Below are 13,035 nucleotides of genomic sequence, written 5' to 3' on the forward strand. Positions count from 1 at the left end.
GATTTCCATGTGGCTGACAATCACCACTCAAATACCACTACAAATAACAAGCTACTAAGCTCTGGACTCTGACAAGCTGTGTTCAGTTCAGCTGGAAGCAGCTATGGAAGGCATCCTTCCTGTCCCTATAACAGCTGCTAGGTTGAGACAATAGAAAATTCCCTGACATAAGAGACAATGTAGCTACCTGTAATGCCAATTGACATACAAAAACTTAATTTATCAATAGGTTGATTCATTAATTAAAATAGTTCTTAAATGAGAGTGCCTGCCCAGAAAACAGGAAACTTCCTGGAATTCTGGGAATTGTAGTTCTTCAAAATTATCCCTGTCCATAGACCAGGTAATATCCTGGAATTCTGGGAACTGTAGTTCTTAAAAGATAGTGCCTTCCCAGAGATCAGGTAATTTCTTGAAATTCTACAAGTACTACATCTTAAAAGGTAACACCTGTCTTCGAGACTGTAACTGTTCCCTGAGACAGAGCCCGATAGCGCCATATTGGACTAAGAGACAGAGCCTGCCAGCACCTGATTGGACTAAGAGGTGAGTCTTTATCCTCATACCTGAACACCTTAGCCCCCAGACTTTGGGCCCAGAGGCACAACCCTGCACCCCAACACCACCACCCATTGCAGTCCCAGTTTCAGGCCAGTCTGCAGACAGGTCAGACTACCACCATCCCCCACCAGACCCTATAACCCAAAAGCCCCACCTCCCCCAAATCCCACCCACCCTCCAAGACTGCAATTGTTCCCTGAGACAGAGCCTGCCAGCACCAGATTGGAGTAAGAGGTGAATCTCTATCCTCATACCTGATCATCCCAGCCCCTAGGTTTTCGGCCCAAGGGGCACAACCTTGCACCCCTAAACCACCACCCATTGCAGTCCCAGTTTCAGGCCAGTCAGCTGGCAGACCTACTGCAGACAGGTCGGACTACCACCATCCCCCACTGTGAAGGCCTAGACTTAACTTTACAGGCTCAGGAATATGCCATGATAACTGGAACGGATACAGAGCAGTATCCTCCTGCACACATCCTGTCTGCTGTTTATACAGGAAAGCCTAACAGGATCCAGATACTCCTGCATACAACCTGTCTGCTATTTATACAGGAAAGGAAAGCTTAACAAGATCCTGTCTGTGGTTTATGGCCCTTGGAGATATCTAGATAATCCTGCTGAGCAGTCCAGATAATCTTGTTCAGGGGGTTGTGGTTTCGCACTCAAAGTCTAGACCAATAGTTTCAAAAAATCACCTTGCCCTTTCTACCCAACCCCAAGTTGCCAATTCTCGGCTTGAAAGAAGTTAAAGACTTCCTAGAGATCAATGAAAATAAATGTGCTGAAGTATGACCTGATGATTCTCTGGATTTCCTCATTGTCTGTTGTTATGTCTCCATTTTCATTTCTGATTTTGTTAATTTGGATTCTCTCTCTCTCTCTCTCTCTCTCTCTCTCTCTCTCTCTCTCTCTCTCTCTCGTTAATTTGGATAAGGGCTTATCTATCTTGTTGATTTTCTGAAAGAACCAACTCTTTGTTTCATTGATTCTTTGTATTGTTCTCTTTATTTCTATTTTATTGATTTCAGCCCTCAATTTGATTATTTCCTGGCCTCTGTTTCTCCTGGGTCAGTTTGCTTCTTCTTTTTCTAGAGCTTTCAGTTGTGCTGTTAAATCACTAGTGTGAGATTTCTCCAACTTCTTTATGTGGGCATTTAGAGCTATGAATTTTCCTCTTAGCACTGCTTTCATGGTGTCCAATAAGTTTGGGTATGTTGTATATTCGTTTTCATTTAATTCTAGGAAATCTTAAATTTCTTTATTTCTTCTTTATTTGGCATTATTTAGTTTCCATGAGATTGTAGGCTTCCTGTAATTTTTGTTGTTGTTGAAATCTAACTTTAAGCCATGGTGGTCCGATAAGATACAGGAGGTTATTTCAGGTTTTTTTTTTTTTTTTTTTTTTTTTGTATCTGTTGACATTTGCTTTGTGACCATGCATGTGGTCGATTTTGGAGAAGGTTCCATAGGGTGCTGAAAAGAAGGTATATTCTTTTGTGTTAGGGTGGAATATTCTGTAGATATCTAGTAAGTCCTTTGTAGTCATAATGTCTGTTAGTTCCTTTATTTCTCTGTTAAGTTTCTGTCTGGCACACCTGTCCATTGGTGAGAGTTGGGTGTTGAAGTCTCCCACTACTAGTGCATGGAGTTTGATGTGCTATTTAAGCTTTAATAATGCTTCTTTTACAAATGTAGGTGCCCTTTTATTTGGGGCATAAATATTCAGAATTGAGACTTCATCTTGTCAGATTTTTGCTGTCATAAATATGTAATGTCCTTCCAGATCTGTTTCGATTGATTTTAGTTTGAAGTCTATTTTATTAGATATTAGGATAGCTACACCAGCTTGCTTCATAAATCCATTTGATTGGAAAGTCTATTCCCAGCCTTTTATTCTGAGGTAGTGTCTGTCTTTGAAGTTCAGGTGTGTTTCTTGTATGCAGCAGATACAGGATGAATCTTGTTTTTGTATCCATTCTGTTAGCCTGTGTCTTTCTATAGGTGATTTGAGACCATTGATAATAATGGATATTAATGACCAGTGATTGTTAATTCCTATTTTTTTTTGGTGGTAGTATTATATGTTTCCCTTCTTTGTTATTTGTTGGTGTGGGACTATCTATTGCCTGTGTTTTCATGGATGTATCTAACTTCCTTAGGTTGGATTTTTCCTTCAAGTGATTTCTGTAGGGCTGGATTTGTGGAGAGATATTGTTTAAATCTGGTTTTATCATGGAATACTTTGTTTACTCCGTCTATGTTGATAGAGGGTTTTGCTAGGTATAATAGTCTAGGTTGGCATCCATGGTCTCTTAGTATCTGTATGACATCTGTCCAGGACCTTCTGGCTTTTAGAGTTTCCATTGAGAAGTCAGGTGTTATTCTTATGGGTTTGCCTTTATATGTTACTTAGCTTTTTCCTTTGCAGCTCTTAATATTTTTTTCTTTATTCTGTATGTTTAGTGGTTTGATTATTATGTGGCAAGGGTACTTTTTTGGATCCAGTCTATTTGGTATTCTGTAACCTTCTTGTATTTTTATAGGCATTTCCTTCTTTAGGTTGGAAAAGTTTTCTTCTATAATTTTGTTGAATATATTTTTTGTGCCTTTGAGTTGGTATTCTTCTCCTTCTTCTATCCCTATTATTCTTAGGTTTGGTCCTTCATGGTGTCCCCAATTTCCTGGATATTTTGGGTCATGATTTTGTTGGCTATAATGTTTTCTTTAACTGATGAATCTATTTCCTCTACTGTATCTTCAACACCAGAGATCCGCTATTTAATCTCTTGCATTCTGTTGGTTATATTTGCATCTTTAGTTTCTGTTCATTTACTCAGATTTTCCACTTCCAGCATTCCCTCATTTTGTGTATTCTTTATTGTCTCCATATCAGTTTTGAAATCTTGAGCTATTTCCCTCACTTGTTTAATTGCTTTCTCTTGGCTTTCAAGGGGTTTACTGATTGCTTCCCATTTTTTGTTTGACTTTTCCTGGATTTCTTTAAGGGAATTTTTCATTTCCTCTTTTAAGATCTCTAATATCTTCTTAAAGTCATTTTTATGGTAGATAACTGTAGTGGGTAGCCATTCCAGCTTTGATCTGGAAGTTCCAACCCCCATTGAGGCTTCGGTAACTGTCACACCTACAAGGCGGGGCTGAGAGAGGACCCTGAAGACCTGATATCCAGATGTGCCAGCCTGTAGATGTAACCAACTGTCTTATTAAATAAGAAACACAAAGCTAATTCATAGAAGAAAGCCAAGAGGTCAGAGCTAAGAGCCTTAGCCTTCCTGCTTCAGTGATCCTCTTCAGCCAAGAGAGATCTCCAAAAAGGACCTACTTCTTGTGTGTTTGTCTTTATATAGTCTTTCTGTTCTGCCTTCTCATTGGTTGTAAACCCAAATACATGACTGCCTCGTCACTGCCTTTCTGTAGAGACTTCCAGGTCTTCTATGGTTGATATTGATTAAAGGCATGTGTCTCCAATGCTGGCTGTATCCTTGAACACACAGAGATCTACCTAGCTCTGTCTACCAAGTGCTGGGATTAAAGGCGTGTGCCACCACTGCCCAGCTTTTGCTATGGCTCTAATAGCTCTGACCCCGGGCAACTTTATTTATTAACATACAATTAAAATCACATTTCAGTACAAATAAAATACCACCATACCGGCCTTCTTGGTTCCTCGTCCCTGGACACTGGAGGTAGACCAAGCAGAGTTTTCCAGAGAACACTGCCAGACTGTGCTACACCTTTCCTAGACCCTGTTACCTATCCCTTTACTTGTGAGTTACTCCACAAAATAAACCTCCCTTTTAACTACGTGGAGTTGCCTAAATAATTTCACCAATAGATATCTTCTGTTTCTTCTATGTTGGGAGGTTCAGGTCTTGCTGTTGTAGGTTCTGATGGAGCCATATTGTTTTTTGTGTTGTTGACTGTATTTTTGCACTGGTGTCTACCCATCTCTTTCTCCACTTGGTGCAAGTGGTGTCTGTGTCTGAGGGAGTCTCACTTGGTCTAATTGATACTCTTGATTCAGTGGGAGCTCTTGGTCTAGTAGATTCTAATGGACTCTGTCTCAGGGAGTAGCTCTTAGTCCAAATGGCGCTAGTGGGCTCTCTTAGTCCAGTTGGGTGCTGGCAGGCTCTGTCTCAGGGAACAGTTGCAATCTTTCACTGTCTAACTTCCATGCTGTTGTGGTTTGGATAAGGTGCACCACATAAGTCTCCTCCATTTTAATACTAGCTTTGCAAGTGGTTGAGATTTGGAAAGGATTAAGATGTGTGTCCTTTTTGGTGGAGGTTTACCACCAGGGCCAAGATTAAAGTATAAAGTTTCTTTAAACTTTAAATGCCTCTCACCATCCTAAGTTCACTTTCTTCCCACTTCTTGAGTATCAAGATGTGAACTCTCAGCTTTCCCTGCCATAATTCCTCTGTTCTACCATCATGGTCTCAAACACTCTGAATTCATTAGCCCAGTTAGCCACTTCCTTTAATTGGGATCCTTGGTCATGGTGTCTTGTCACAGTACTGAGAACCTTAAACACAGGGTTTTGAAATTTTATATGACATGGATTATTGTATGTACACATGTGCACATGTGCCATGGTATAGGTGTGAATGTCAGGGGACAACTTGTGTGGTCAATTTCTGCTTGTACAAAGTAAATCTGAGAATATAACTTAGGCTGTAGTTTTCAGACCACACAGTAGTTCTATTTTCACCTTTTAAAGAAATTTCCCCTATGGATCTTCACTGAGTGAATTGTGATACCTGAGGAAATTCCACTTGGCTAGGGAGTTCACAGTCTTTGACCTCACGGTAAAGGTCACAGATTGGTTGGTACTACAAACAGTAATTCACATGGCCTCTGATCTTGGTAAACTAGACAGTAAATACTAGAGTGGAGGTTCATGTGTCTGTCATGTGACAACCCATAGATACCTTGACAGGTTGCAGCAGGACTTTGGAGGGGAGTGATAACATAGAAAAATGGGTCACAGACCTATGACCTTCCACTGAATCAGTGAGAGTCCCTGGGAGGCTCCAAGAAATGTGGATTTCTGAAGAAGATCAAGAACCATATCCCAGATGCTGACTTCACTCTGTTCTAGTTACTACCCCAGGCTGTCTGAAGAACATAAGTTTGAAGAAGTCCTTATGGATTGTCTCGCCAAGTGCGAGAGACCCTGCTTGCTATAATTTTGATGACCTGTCAAGATGTGACCACTGGGGCAATAGAGGCAACACTGTCTATGGGAGTGTCTTACAGAATCGTCAACTCACAGGTACTGTTGTTACCAGTGAAAAAACCCCGAGAGTGACCAACCAGCTCAAAATTCCAGCATGGACAGACAAGGGACATGGGATGTCTCAACACAAGTTGAAGGTGGTGGGGATGTAGAGTCATTTTTCTTTGTGAGGTGAGACCTGGTAGTGTCCCCATGCCATAGTGCTTGACCCCAAATCCATAAACCTCTGGGTAGCACTATTGGACTTTTGGAGTAATTAAAATAAAAGAAGACTTGAATAAAGAGATAAAATGTATTGGAAGGAACATAGAATTGCTGGCAGAGCCATAGGGTGTTTATGACATAGATTCAGTAAGACATTCTGAACAGACACACCCAAGCCAGGGTTTTGTACCCCTCTTGTGGTTATTCCACAGGAATATCTATCTGAGGAGGAGGAAGGAACACAGCTGTTAACCAAAGATGAGAGACAGTCCTTCCTGTACTGGTAGAAATAGGACTTATCATCCCCCTTGGATCTTCTGGGGCTACAACAACTGCCATCACCCAGACACATCCTCTGGCTGGAGACTTCAGAGACAGACTTAATCAGACAATGACATCTACAACTGAGAGCCTCCAGTCACTCCAAAGACAGATGAACCCTCCTGCCGGGGTAATAATAGAAGAACACTAGACATAATAACTGCTGAACATGGGGAGACTTGCTTGGTATTCGGGGAGGAATGTGGCTTCTATGTAAACAAATTGGATGTTGTTAAAATTAATGATACCACCCTCAAAATACTCCACAAAGACCTGCTCTAAAAATTCCAGCCATAGAGCAAATATGCTAGTTCCATACCCCCTTATTTTCTTGGCTCCTACCCTCTGTCAGTCCTCTGATTACACTGTTTTATTTGGATGCTTGCCTTATTTATTGACTTTGGTACCATTGCTGAAATCACCACAATCAGGTCATGGTTCACTACCAGACCCTGGATTCTTCTGACACAGGCAACAGATTCCTCAAGGTTTACAGTGATGCCTCTTCATTAATAACTAAAAACAGGAAGATGTTGGAAGTCATAGCTGACTGGTCAATGTCGCAGACTGCCATAAGCCTAGCAGCTTTTTCTATAAGTTGGGCAAAATGGAACCACCTCCCTCTAGCAGAACTTCTTGCTTTCTACCTAACCTTATCTGTAGAATGTCCTGAGGCCTGGAAAACTGACCTTACCCAAAGGCTGTCTCTGAAACCAAATGCCTGGTTCTTCTTTAACTTAGTCCTTGAACAGATCCCCACTAAGAAGACTTGTATTAGGAGCTCTGCTATAGGACCCTACTGCCACATACTAAGCCTTGTGATAGGGGTGTGCCACTTAATGCAAATTAGGGTTTGTCCCTAAGCTCCCAATTCTATACATTCCTTATACTCTGGAATAAAATTGAACTTATTCACTGAAATTTGTCTTCTAAAGAGCTATCTGCATTCCTGCTCATGGGTCCCCAAAGATTTCTTTTTCCCCATCTGCCCCTTTCCCCTCTCGATCTGGTGGCCAACAGGCCCAGAGGGAGAGGACCCCCACACAAGTCATTGTCTTTTACTTTGTATCTTTTGTCTAGTTAGATGTTTCATAATTCCTGGAATATTGACCAGGAATAATTGTTGTACAAAAAATTAGAGTGACAGAGAAGTTAATTAAAGAAAAAACTTATTGTATCCAACACAATAGAATGTCTGGATTGACTAGAGATTCAACATTCACATCACATGGGCCAACCACCTGGCCAGGAGATTATGCCCCAAGAGGAAAGACCACCCCTAAAATATGGGTGTGCCTTTAGCTAAAGAAGAGATTTGTAAAAAAAAAATTAACTTTGATGAATTATTTTACTTTTCCTTCCTATATTCCCACATCCCAGCAAGGCTCTTACAGAACACAGCCATACTGCTCTGAATTACCCTTCCTTCTTTCTCTGCTCTAAGCATGATTGCCATAATGGTTTTTATTCTTCAGTATTTCTTCAAGCCCCACTCCCCACCATGGGTCTGTCTGCCACTGTGTGACTCATCTCTGTTCTGGCTTACCTCAAGTTCATGGCTCTTTCCCAACACTTGTTGGTTCACCTGATTAAATTTTAATGGTCTTCTTGAAGGACTTCATCCCAGCAGTTTTTGAAAGTGTGAAACTGTACTGTACCATATGCTCCACTGGAAATACATTCAACAAATCCCTTGATCTACACTGGAGTGCACCTCTCCACACCTGATGACAACATGAATTCAAAACTTAGATGCTCTCAAAGGATACATGGGAAACTTTTTCTAACTTCTGACAGCTATTCCTTAACATCCAACAAAGTCAAAAACATCCTCATTAACAAGGTAAAAACTATGATTTGCCCTGAGGACCAATGTTTTTTTCCTTCATTGGAGGTAGTCTCCATGCAAACATTTTCACTGACATCACAGATGACAAAGTAATGCACTGTCTGAGGATGTTAGTCTACTAAACAATCCTTTTTATGAGCACTGGTACCCTGTGTTCATTCAGTCATCTGCACAATGAACCATGGAAAATACTGGAGAGGTAAGCATTTCTTGGAACTGTCTCAGAGAAGAGAAGATCTTAAAATGGAGAATAAATAAGATCTTTTTTTCTTCAGTAAGTGTTCAGGATTTGGCCTTCATCTCTGCGACCATCTTTATCCTTGCTGTGGCTGGACGAGTGGGATTCTTGCAACTGTAGATTTTGCTTATCATTCACTTTTCCCTACTATAACTCTTCTGAAGTCAACATTAATGGTTAGAATAGTTGCTTTTTTTCTCTTTTTTGCCTAATCATGTTAATGATCTCTTCATCCCAAGGAAATGTCTGTTTCACAGCTTAACACTTAGTTGAAAATGACTTTGAACTTGATATCTAGTTCAAGTTTTGATGGCTGGTTTTTAGCTGATGGATGGAGACTGACTGTTCCTCTGGAAAACATTATATGAAGTCAGCTGCAGATTAAATAAGAGCTTTCAAAGCCATGATTCAAAGACACGAGTTTCAAAAGAATTGGTCTTTGCAAACGGTTTAACTGTGATGGTGTATCAACACATTTTGAGTGTGCCTGAGGGAAGCTGACAATGGCTCAGCTGCATCTCCAGTTTCTGCTTCATCATTAAAATAGGGAAGATACACAAAATTATGAATAAATGAAATACTTTTGTCCCAGGGGATTTTTCCATATATATGTGGAAATTGAGTTCTTTATATATTTTAGAAATCAGCCATCTGTGAGTTGTGGGGTTGGTGAGGATCTTTCCCATTCTGAAGGCTGCTATTTTGTCCTAGTTTCAGAGTCCTTTGCCTTACAGAAGCTTTTCAGTTTCATGGGGTCCCATTTATTAATTGCTTATCTTAGTGACTGCACTGTTAGTGTTATATTCTGGAAGTGGTCTCTTGTGCCAATGGTTCAAGGCTATTCTCCACTTTCTCTTCTATCAGATTCAGTGTGGCTGGATTTATGTTGAGGTCTTTGATCCACTTGGACTTGAGTTTTGTACAGGGTGATAGATATGGATCTATTTGCAATCTTCTACATGCCTACATCCAGTTGGATCAGCATCAGTTTTGAAGATGTTTCCTTTTTTCCACTGTATAATTTGACTTCTTTGTCAAATGTTAGATGTCTACAAGTGTATGGACTTCTGTATGGGTCTTCGATTCCATATCTTTCTGTTTTTATCCAGTAACATGTGGTTTTTATTACTATTATTCTGTAGTACAGCTTCAGCTCTGGAATCTTTATACCTCTTGAAGTTCTTTCATTGTACAGGATTCTTTTAGCTATCTTGGATTTTCTGGCTTTTCCATATGCAGTTGAGTATTTGTGTTGGAATTTTAATGGAGATTCCATTGAATCTGTAGATTGCTTTTGGTAGGATGGCCTTTTTACTATGTTAATCCTACCAATCCATGAGCATGTGAGATCTTTCTATCTTCTGCTATCTTCTCCAATTTCTTTCTTCAAACACTTGAAGTTCTTGTCATATAGGTCTTTCACTTGCTTGGTTAGAGTTACACCAAGACATTTTATATTATTCGTGGCTATTGTCAAGGGTATTGTCTCCTTGATTTCTTTCTCAACTCATTTGTCATTTGTATATAGGAGGGCTACTAATTTTTTGAGTTAGTCTTGTATCCAATCTCCTCATATAAGGTGTTTACCTTCTGAAGGAGTTTCCTCATAGAAATTTTGCAGTTGCTTATGTATATAAGGATATATTTATATAAATTGAGATTCATATTTGTGATCAGAGAACTGGTTACTTTATTGAAATATTTTGTATTCTATCACATTGATGATCTGTACAAAATTTTCTCAAAAGCTGATTTTTTTGCTACTTAATTTACTTGCATGATTTTACGAATTATAAATTTATCCTTTTTAAGATACAGTAATTTTACTTTATGTATATAGAGTTTTAGTTGCCTGTATGTCTGGCACCATATTTGTGCAGTGCCACAAAGTCATGAGAGAACATTCAATTTGGAGAACTGATGTTACAGATGGATGTGAATGATCATGTTGGTGCTGGATTTGAGCATGAATCTTCTGAACATCTGTCTCTCCAACCTCCAATTTGCATTTCTTAACAAATTTTATCACTGAGGGAAGATGTTTCATTTGAAAGATAAAAAAAATGTGTTCCAGTGTTCAGAATTCATGTGTTTTTATACCATACTGTGTTACAATAGGTGTCATGTTGACCAAGAATGATACAGTTGTATCACTAATACCTTTCTATCATGAGGTGAGGGAAAGTACATGAAGTACAAAATAATAGTCTGAGTTGTCTATGCAGTGATCTCCTGGACAAGCTTCTGGTCTGTGATACAACAGCGTCTTCCTATATAGAAAAAGTAAAGACTCAAATCATTCTAATGCTCAAACATTGAGAAGTGTATTGAAGACAGCAGTGTTCCTCCTGGTCATCACTACAGTCTGCACAGAAGTAATGTCCGTGTCCTCTCAGAGTAAAGATCTAAAAACCACCGAGGTATTGGCTCTCCAGATGCTCCTGCTTTCCCAGGTTGGGATTGGGACTCTGGCCAACACTCTTCTGTTTTTCCACAGTTTCTCTCCCATCTTTATTGGCTCTTGACTGAGGTCCACACAGGTCATTGTCACCAACTTGGGGGTGGCCAATGTCTTCTTTCTCATTACTGCATTTCCAAACATGATGATGGTTTTTGTTCCAAGGAGTCCTCCAACTAACCTGAAATGCAAAATTGAGTTCTTCATTCGCCTGGTGGCTCAAAGCACAAACATGTGCTCCACCTGTGCCCTGAGCATCCATCAGTTTGTTACTCTTGTTCCTGGTCATGGGGGTAGGCTGATGCTCCGAGGAAGAGCCCCTAATGTCCTGAGGTATTCCTGTTACTGTTGTTGGTTGTTCAATGCCTTAAATAATGTCTACATTCCAATCAAAGTCACTGGTCCACAGAGCACAGGCAATGACACTAACAATATAAGCAAGTGGGTCTGTTCCACATCTGGATTCAGTGTAGGCATGGCCATCTTACGTTTTGCCCATGATGCCACATTCATCAGCATCATGGCCTGGACTAGTGTCTCCATGGTGCTTCTCTTCCATAGACATTGCCAGCGAACACAGCACATCATCACTGCCAATCAGAACCACAGAGGCCACGCTGAAACCAGAGCAGCCCACACCCTCCTGATGGTGGTCACCTTTGTTTCCCTGTACCTCCTAATTTTATTTGTGTAATCTTTCACACTTTTTTAATACACTATTGTCTGTGGTTGAGGCATGTAACTGAAGCTTTGACTGCAGGCTTCCCCACTATTTCTCTTTTCCTGTTGATCTTTAGGGATCCTAAGGATCCCTGGTCTGTGCTCTTCAACTGCTGCAAACCACAGTGAACATGACAAACATAGAAGACAGCTTTACTAGCAGCCGTACATACTCTATTAAGTAAAAGTTGTTTGAAAATCCTTCCTCATAAACCAGACATGTTGACTCATGGAACTTATCCCAGCACTGTGGAGATTGAGATAGGAGGATTGCAATGTAACCAATGGCATGTCAGGCTACAGAGTGAGATCCAGGCCAAATTGTGACAAGGAGACCCAGTCTCACAGCTCCCTATATGCACCCTAAGAAAAGATAATAAATAAATGAGAAAAAGTAAAATGAAAAAAAATCTGTCATCATATAAATACTCACAACAGCCTTAGGAAATCAATATCTTCATATATTGTATTATATCACATGTTATCCATACTGCATCCTATATATCCACATCTTTTTAAAAAAAATTTCTTTACTTGTGTGTACAGTATCCCATTTGCATGTATGTATGCACACCAGAAGAGGGCACCAGACCTCATTATAGATGGTTGTGAGCCACCATGTGGTTGCTGGGAATTGATCTCAGGACCTCTGAAAGAGCAATCAGTGCTCTTAACCTCTAAGCCATCTCTCCAGCCTCTATATTCATATTCTTGCTCATTTTTCTTTACCAGTCATTTGTCCAAAGATGTTTATATTTGTTGTTTGGACAGTTTATGGAAATGTTATCTCATATAGATTAGGCTAATAATCCATATGTATTGGCATATAATTTTTAATTGGCAGACATGAATTTTACAGTTGAAAATGGAGATGTGTGCTTGCCCTAGAGTCTAGACCCACATAAGGCACCCAAGCAAAATAAATATGCCCTGCTCCTTTTTGTGTCCTTTTGCACTTATGTTTATCTTAAATGCTGGCATGTTGGATATGTAAAATATTGTGCAATGATGGATTGCTACTCACATATCCAGGTCAACATTCTTTGTCTCTCCCTAAAGAAATTTTGCTGGACGGACAAATATCCTAAAACTCTAGAAACTTCATTTCTGGGATTCATCTCATGTGATTTTGCTTTCATCATTGAAATTCAAAACAAAACTCCTAGTTTCCTAATAGACTCATTTGTTTTTTCCCTGTTTCTTTTGCCTTTGTCCTGATGGTATACTCTGTTGCCCGTAATAGGCACAGTTTATAATTTCTAATGTTTTGGTTTTTAATAATGGTGGTTATTTGCCTAGGAATAGAGTTTAGGGCACAAAATACTCAACTTCTGTTTAGGATAACTGTGGAGCACTTCACAGAATATATAAGATGATACGATAAATCTATCTCACCTCCAATATGCAATACACTGCTGTAGGAT

The 13,035-nt window shown here is 39.8% G+C and overlaps 1 pseudogene; it reads left to right on the plus strand.

Annotated features, from left to right (window-relative positions):
* Positions 1–10,811: 10,811 nt before the first annotated feature.
* On the plus strand, positions 10,812–11,740 carry LOC131902591 (vomeronasal type-1 receptor 4-like; annotated as a pseudogene).
* The last annotated feature ends 1,295 nt before the right edge of the window (positions 11,741–13,035 follow it).

Source organism: Peromyscus eremicus, chromosome 1 (genome assembly GCF_949786415.1).
Source record: "Peromyscus eremicus chromosome 1, PerEre_H2_v1, whole genome shotgun sequence".
Taxonomy (NCBI): domain Eukaryota; kingdom Metazoa; phylum Chordata; class Mammalia; order Rodentia; family Cricetidae; genus Peromyscus; species Peromyscus eremicus.